This window comes from Oryzias latipes, chromosome 10, assembly GCF_002234675.1.
Source record: "Oryzias latipes chromosome 10, ASM223467v1".
NCBI classification, from domain to species: Eukaryota; Metazoa; Chordata; class Actinopteri; order Beloniformes; family Adrianichthyidae; genus Oryzias; species Oryzias latipes.
In genome coordinates, this window is record NC_019868.2 from 23,711,919 (window position 1) to 23,719,165 (window position 7,247).

General features: G+C 42.4%; 1 long non-coding RNA gene across 1 annotated transcript; it reads right to left on the reverse strand.

Moving 5' to 3' along the window:
- Positions 1 to 1,645: 1,645 nt before the first annotated feature.
- On the reverse strand, positions 1,646 to 2,401 carry LOC105354956. Its single transcript, XR_909460.2, has 2 exons — positions 1,891 to 2,401; positions 1,646 to 1,748 (listed from the first exon to the last, which is right to left on the reverse strand). It is a non-coding gene; the product is annotated as an uncharacterized LOC105354956 (long non-coding RNA).
- Between the last annotated feature and the right edge of the window lie 4,846 nt (positions 2,402 to 7,247).

The following is a 7,247-nucleotide window of genomic DNA, read 5'->3' on the forward strand; positions in this document are numbered from 1 at the left end:
TTGTCACTTTGTCCAGAAGGCAGAATACTGTATTTTATGTAGCCGTAGAGCAGGAATATTTGTGACACAATTGTTGATCTCACTAATCCACCACAACCCTAAAACCCCGTTCACAGGTCAGCTGTCATTTTAGATGGATGGAGTCATGCCATGAGCTGCTTTGACCTTTTAGCCCAAATGACTATTTACTCAATGGTCGGAAGAGTGCATGCTTTCAAGTCATGCATTATCAACAAGTCTACACTTTATCTGTATTACTTACTTCAAAATTAAAAAAGTAAAAATGGGTGGACAAATAATTGATAGATGCAAACTTTTGACTGTTATGTTAGGTTATGTTAGTTTATCTTTGCAATGTTTTAGAGCACATGTGTCAAACTCAAGACCCGCGGGCCAAATGTGGCCCACCATGTCATTTAATGTTCAATTCAATTCAATTCACTTCAATTCAATTTTATTTGTATAGCCCAAAATCACAACAACAGTCATCTCGATGGGCTTCGTACCGGTAATTGAAAAAGTGAAACATAAAATTAAAAGGATCATGAATACATAGAGTTCGATAGGAAAATACTAAATTGAACTAACAAACAGGCTAAGTTAAACTGGCATCCCTGCCCTTAGATCCTCCTTCGCGGTAAGGAAAAACGCCTAAAAAACGGATTCCGGAAAAAACGGAGAAACCTCAGGGGTGCCCACATGAAGGAGGGATCCTCCCCCAGGGCCGCCAGAGCATAAACGTTTTTAATTTCTTAAAATAAAAAAATTGTGTGTATTTATTCATATCTAGGGGGAATCTGACTTGAAATATCAGATTGGGCTTAAACACTGTCCATATAACCTTACCTGGCAGAATCAAATTTACAAGGATTTATGCTAGAGTAACAAGCAAACATATGTTTTTCATGCAACTGTAATTGTCACTTTAAAAAGTTATGATAAATAAATAATTAGTTATTAAACATTAAGGAGTAGGTACATTTATTTTTCATTACATTTAGTTACATGTATAAGTTATATCTGATCCTTTGAGGACAGCCACTATACTGATGTGGCCCTTGGGGAAAATGAGTTTGACACCCCTGTTTTAGAGTAACAACATAGACTCTTCCTATATCAGTCTCTTCTGCCATCTTAACCAGGAAATACAGTTTTGTCACAAGATAATCCCACCCACTGGCCTACTTGCAAATTTAAGACTTAAATCATATGTGCAGGCTCAAGGGCTTTCATTAGGAAAATAGATATTTTAAGGTCACATGAAAACATGAAAAAAAAGGTTTTGCCCCTCCCTTTTTTTCTTTTTTTTATTATGACCCAATGCTTTAGGAGCCAGTATTGTATGGAATATAATAGCTATGTTATTTTTGAACTCTTATTTTTTTTTAATGACAGAATATTCTTTTGAATATTGTTCCCATCACATGTGTGGGTGTGGTTTTTTGGGAGATTTAGCTGATAAGATGATGTTGGTGAGGAGTGTGGAGCAAACTTTTTGCCAAGAAAAGCTGGGAAACTTTATATTCAGACCAAAGAAAAAGTATACACACTAGATAACTAGAACCTCTGGTTGCTATGGAGCTGCAATTGTGGCAGAGGTAGATTCTAGTGGATCAGATTCTGTGTAAGGAGCTGAACAACCAGATGCAAGTTTTCAAAATGTTTATTGTGTCCAGTCCTATAGTGTCCGGCCTCCAGCAGTCCAAATGCTCCAGGATGATTAGAGGAGCATGCAGTCCAAACCCCATCTAATAAATAAAAAAAACACACAGAACCAAATAAAACCCAGTATGAAAACAGTAAAAACCCATGCAATAAAATCCACTAGAAGGGGTTCAGAAAACATCTCATCTTGGGCTGACTTGGATTTGAACTGAGAGGGTAAATTACTTATCTGAAAGAGGGGTGGGTCGCAACCACACCCCTCTGCTGTTGTTCGTCGCGTCCCCTCTCCACTTTCCAGTTCCATGGTCCACTGGTTCCACTTTGCTGTCCCAGTCATGTGGCCGAGCCCAGACTCTACAATGTCCAATTCCTGGGGCTGGCATGCTTCAAGCACCACAACCGCTGCTGCTGCTGCTGCTGCAAAACACCACACGTGCAGCCTCCGTCCTGGTGCTCCAAAACACCACGCGTGTGGCTCCCATCGCTGGTATTCCAACACTGCTTGTGCAGCTCTTGTGGTGCGCCTCTTTTTTCCTGCTCCAAGTCCAGCTGTTCATCCTTTTTAAAGGATCAAAAACTCCAACCCGCCTTGATCACACACACACCTGTGACTCATCACCAGATTTGCCATGAGCCATTCAAGGGCCCTTGGAGTTTTCGGTTGCACAACCAGGATCAATAAAACAAAAAAGATTTAAAAAACCAAATTGTAAAGGTAGGAAAAAAGAATCACCCCGTTACACAATACTCAGAACATCTTTAAATTAAACAAAAATAAAAAAGATACAAATACAAATTTTTTTTTACGTCCAATAATATCAGTGTCACTTCATGGATCAAATCCCTTCAATGACCTTTCTGTGTGGAGTTTGCATGTTCTCCCCAAGCATGCCCAGGTTTTCTCTGGGCACTCCGACTTCCTTCCACAGTCCACAAACACGCTACCTTGTACTATCCTAGACACTTTAACATTGGGAGTTGGGTCATCTAGACCCACTAGACAGTGCGCTGAACTTTTTTTTTTCAATGATTTGTGATCTTCACTGGTGTCCATGGATTGCATGAAATCTTTCCACCTTTATCCACCTTTGTCATGGTAGGGGGAACACGTCAATGTAAGGGTGGGGTCATCTAAGATAGCACAAGGGTTAAATAGTTACTCTGGAGCAGGGTGGTCAAATATTTTGACTCGTGGGCCACTCAAGATATTATTTTGACTCGTGGGTTATACAATTGGATAGAAGGGCCGGACCAGGAGCAGATGCGTGAATTGAGAAAGAAAAACCATGGAATCTGGATGAAAACATTTGGATGGAAAATGTATTATTTAAAACAAGACTGCTACAGACGCTGAGGTTTCCTGTGACGTCATTTCCGGGTGAGCTATTCCCAGTACTAGTCGTGTCTGACTGCTGTCCTCTTGTTTGGCATTAGCCTGACAACTATTTCTTACTCTAAGGGTTATCTGGGTTAATATTCACATCTAGTACCTTTTATTAGCGAATACACCACTGTTAAACCGCTTGCTGTTCACTTTCTATTTTTGCTAAATAAACCACTTCTCTTTACCTAAACACCGCTAGCCTTAGCTTAGAACCTAGCATGACCACCACTCTTTCCGCCTCTCCTCCTCTCTCCTGCCCCATGTGCCATATGTTTAGTGATGATCCTGCCTCCTTTAGTGAAGATAGCGGTAGGTGTGTTAAGTGTAGTCTTGTGTTAGACTTGGAGGCCAGGCTGGAGCAGTTAGAAGCGTGGCTCCGCACAGTGGAAGCTAAGCCTGCTAGCCAGGTCGTTACTCGTAGCGCGGGCCGCGCTACCAGGGCTAACTTAGCTAACACCCCAGCCCCCTCCCAACAGCCGGGAGACAGCCAGGGGTTTGCACCGGTTGGGAGGAAACATGGTGCTAAACGCAAAAACTTAGAGCACCCGAGACTCCACGTTAGTAATAGGTTCTCCCCCCTCAGCGACACACCCGCTGAACACTCAACTCTGGTTATAGGCTCTTCTGAAGTTAGAAACGTGGAGCTCCCAGCGGCTACAGTCAGGTGTTATCCGGGGGCCAGAGTTGGTGACATCGAGGGGAACCTTAGGATGTTAGCTCAGAGTAAGTCCAGGTTCCGTCGAGTCGTGATTCACGCAGGCGGTAATGATGCCCGACGGAGACAATCAGAGGTGGTTAAGTTAAACGTAGCTTCGGTGTGTAAACTGGCTAAGACGATGTCCGACACTGTAATTTTCTCTGGTCCCCTGCCGAACTTAGTCAGTGATGTAATGTACAGCCGCTTTTCATCATTTAACCGCTGGCTTTCTAGATGGTGCCCAGAAAACGGCGTTGGTTTTGTGGATAACTGGAGCGCGTTTTGGGGGAAGCCCGGTCTCATGCGGAGAGACGGCGTCCATCCCACTCGGGACGGTGCCGCTCTTCTTTCTAGAAACATTTCTGCTAGCCTTAGTCTGTTAACCTGACAATCCAGAGACGAGACCCGGGCGCAGAGCAGCAGTGTAAAACGCTCCTCTGAGCCTCCCTTAGGGTTAGTGCCGGTGCAAAACCCATGCAGGGAAAGTCAAGCAGGTCCGAGCTTTAGCTTATGTGCTGAAAGACAAATGAAAGGAGCGCGTCATAGAATCTTAAAAGTGACAGACAGCAGTACTCACAAGCAGAATTATGATGTAATTAAATGCGGTTTATTAAACATTCGATCCATTTCCTCCAAGTCCCTCTTAGTCAATGAGTTGATCATTGATAACAACCTTAGTCTTTTAGCCTTAACAGAAACTTGGCTTCAACAGGATGACTATGTGAGATTGAATGAAGCAGCCCCCCCCACTTATGCTAACTATCAGAAATCCAGGATTTCAGGGAAAGGAGGTGGTTTGGCAGTAATATCACAGTCTAGCTTACTTCTCAGCCCTAAAGTTAAAAATGCTTATAAGTCATTTGAAAGCATCATATTGTGTTTAAGTCACCCAAACAGGAAAACTTGAAAACCTGTTTTACTCATAATTATTTATCGCCCCCCCGGCCCATATTCAGAATTTTTAACTGAGTTTTCTGACTTCCTATCGACTATTGTCTTACATTCTGATAAAATTATAATATTAGGGGATTTTAATATTCATGTTGATGACCCCAGTGACTGCCTAGGAAAGGCCTTTGCAGCTTTATTAGATGATGTTGGTTTCACCCAAAGTGTGAATGAACCCACTCACTGTCATAAGCACACCCTGGATCTTGTTCTAACCCATGGGATAGAGATCAGCCAGCTGAGTGTCCTTCCTCTTAACCCCATCATTTCTGATCACTTTCTGATTACCTTCCAGTTTACACTGGAACATCCTTCTGCCCCAGTGAATAAGAAACAGCTTAGAAGAACCTTAACTGACCGTTCTGTGTCTGAGTTTAAACACACAGTTCAGCCAGTACTTAGTGATATTCTGAGAAAATACTCTGAGTCCAGCTCCCATAGCATCAGTCCTAGTATAAATGACCACTTTGTTAATGATGCCTTACAAGCCCTCAGGAGTACACTTGATGTTGTTGCCCCCTTGAAACCTAAGTTCGTTAGACAAAACCTAGTAGCACCGTGGTTTAACGCTGAAACTCGTTCTTTTAAACAAGAAACCCGTAAGTTGGAAAGAGAATGGCGCCGCTCCGGTTCAGAGCAGTCTCTGGATATCTGGAAACATAGCCTATTAAATTATAAAAAAGCTCTGCGTAGAGCTAGAAGCCAGTACTATTCAACCTTAATATCAGAGAATGGAAACAACCCAAGATTTCTTTTTAGCACTATTGCTAAATTAACTCGCAGTCAGAGCTCAGTAGAACCACATGTTCCTGTTTCTCTCAGCTCTGATGATTTTCTTACATTTTTCGATAGTAAAATCTCAAATATTAGACATAAGTTAAATCAAGTTATTCCTACTATCAGCCCAGAACAGGCTGAAGCGGTAGAAATGGAGGCATCCATAGAAACCTCTGTAACATTAGACTGCTTCACTGCTGTGGATCAAGCGGAAATAACATCAATTAGTACGTCCTCCAAATCCTCAACGTGTCTGTTAGACCCAATTCCCACTAGACTTTTTAAAGAAACTTTTCCCATAATTAATGATCCCATATTAACAATGATAAATGCCTCTCTGGAAACGGGTTACGTGCCACAGTCTTTTAAATATGCAGTTGTTAAACCTCTTCTGAAAAAGCCCAGTTTGGATCCTAGCATCTTGGCCAACTATAGACCAATATCAAACCTCCCCTTTATTTCTAAAATCCTAGAAAGAGTTGTAGTTAAGCAGCTTTACTGCCACCTACAGGACAACAGCCACTTTGAAGACTTTCAGTCGGGGTTTAGACCCCACCACAGTACGGAAACTGCACTAGTTAGAGTCTCTAATGACTTGTTATTGGCCTCAGAAAAGGGACTACTTTCTATTCTGGTCCTGTTGGACCTCAGTGCAGCCTTTGACACTATCGACCACAGTATTTTACTCCATAGATTAGAGCAGGACATAGGGATCAGAGGATCTGCTCTCCAGTGGTTTAAATCCTATTTGTCCGATAGGTATCAGTTCGTTAATGTAAATGGCCATTCCTCTCAGTGCACTCGAGTCAACTATGGAGTCCCACAGGGCTCAGTCTTGGGACAGATCCTGTTTACGCTTTATATGCTACCCCTAGGAAACATAATCAGGAAACACAGCATTAATTTTCATTGTTATGCCGACGATACGCAGTTGTATTTATCCATGAAGCCTGACCAGAATGACCAGATAGAGAAACTGAACGCCTGCATCAGTGACATCGAGACCTGGATGACAATTAATTACCTCCTCTTGAACCCAGAAAAAACTGAGGTCATTATACTTGGTCCTAAAAACCTCAGAGATACTCTGTCTGCTCAGATAGTCTCCCTGGATGGTATAAGTATAGCCCCTAATTCCACAGTTAGAAACCTTGGGGTTTTACTTGACCAGGATTTATCATTTAAGGCTTACATATCTCAGGCGTGTAGAACTGCCTTTTTTCACCTGCGGAATATTGTTAAGATAAGAAATATACTTTCTAAGAGTGATGCTGAAAAACTCATCCATGCATTTGTTACGTTGAGGCTGGATTACTGTAACTCCTTGTTAGCAGCGTGTCCTAAGAGTTCCTTAAGAAGTATCCAGCTTGTTCAGAACGCAGCAGCAAGATTGTTAGCAGCAACTAGCAGAAGAGATCACATCACTCCTGTGTTGGTTTCGCTCCATTGGCTCCCAGTTGATTCTAGAATCAAGTTCAAGATCCTCCTGTTAACCTATAAGGCCTTACATGGAATGGCCCCGTCCTATATTAAGGACCTCATAGTCCCTTACCATCCAATGAGAACACTTCGCTCGCAAAATGCAGGACTGCTTGTGGTTCCTAGAATTAGTAAAAGTACGGTCGGAGGTAGAGCGTTTAGCCACCAAGCCCCTGTCTTGTGGAATAAACTCCCAGCTCATGTAAGAGAGGCCGACTCAGTTTCTACATTCAAAGTTAGACTGAAAACATTCCTCTTTGGACAGGCCTATTGTCAGGCTAGTTAGTATTTAGAGAT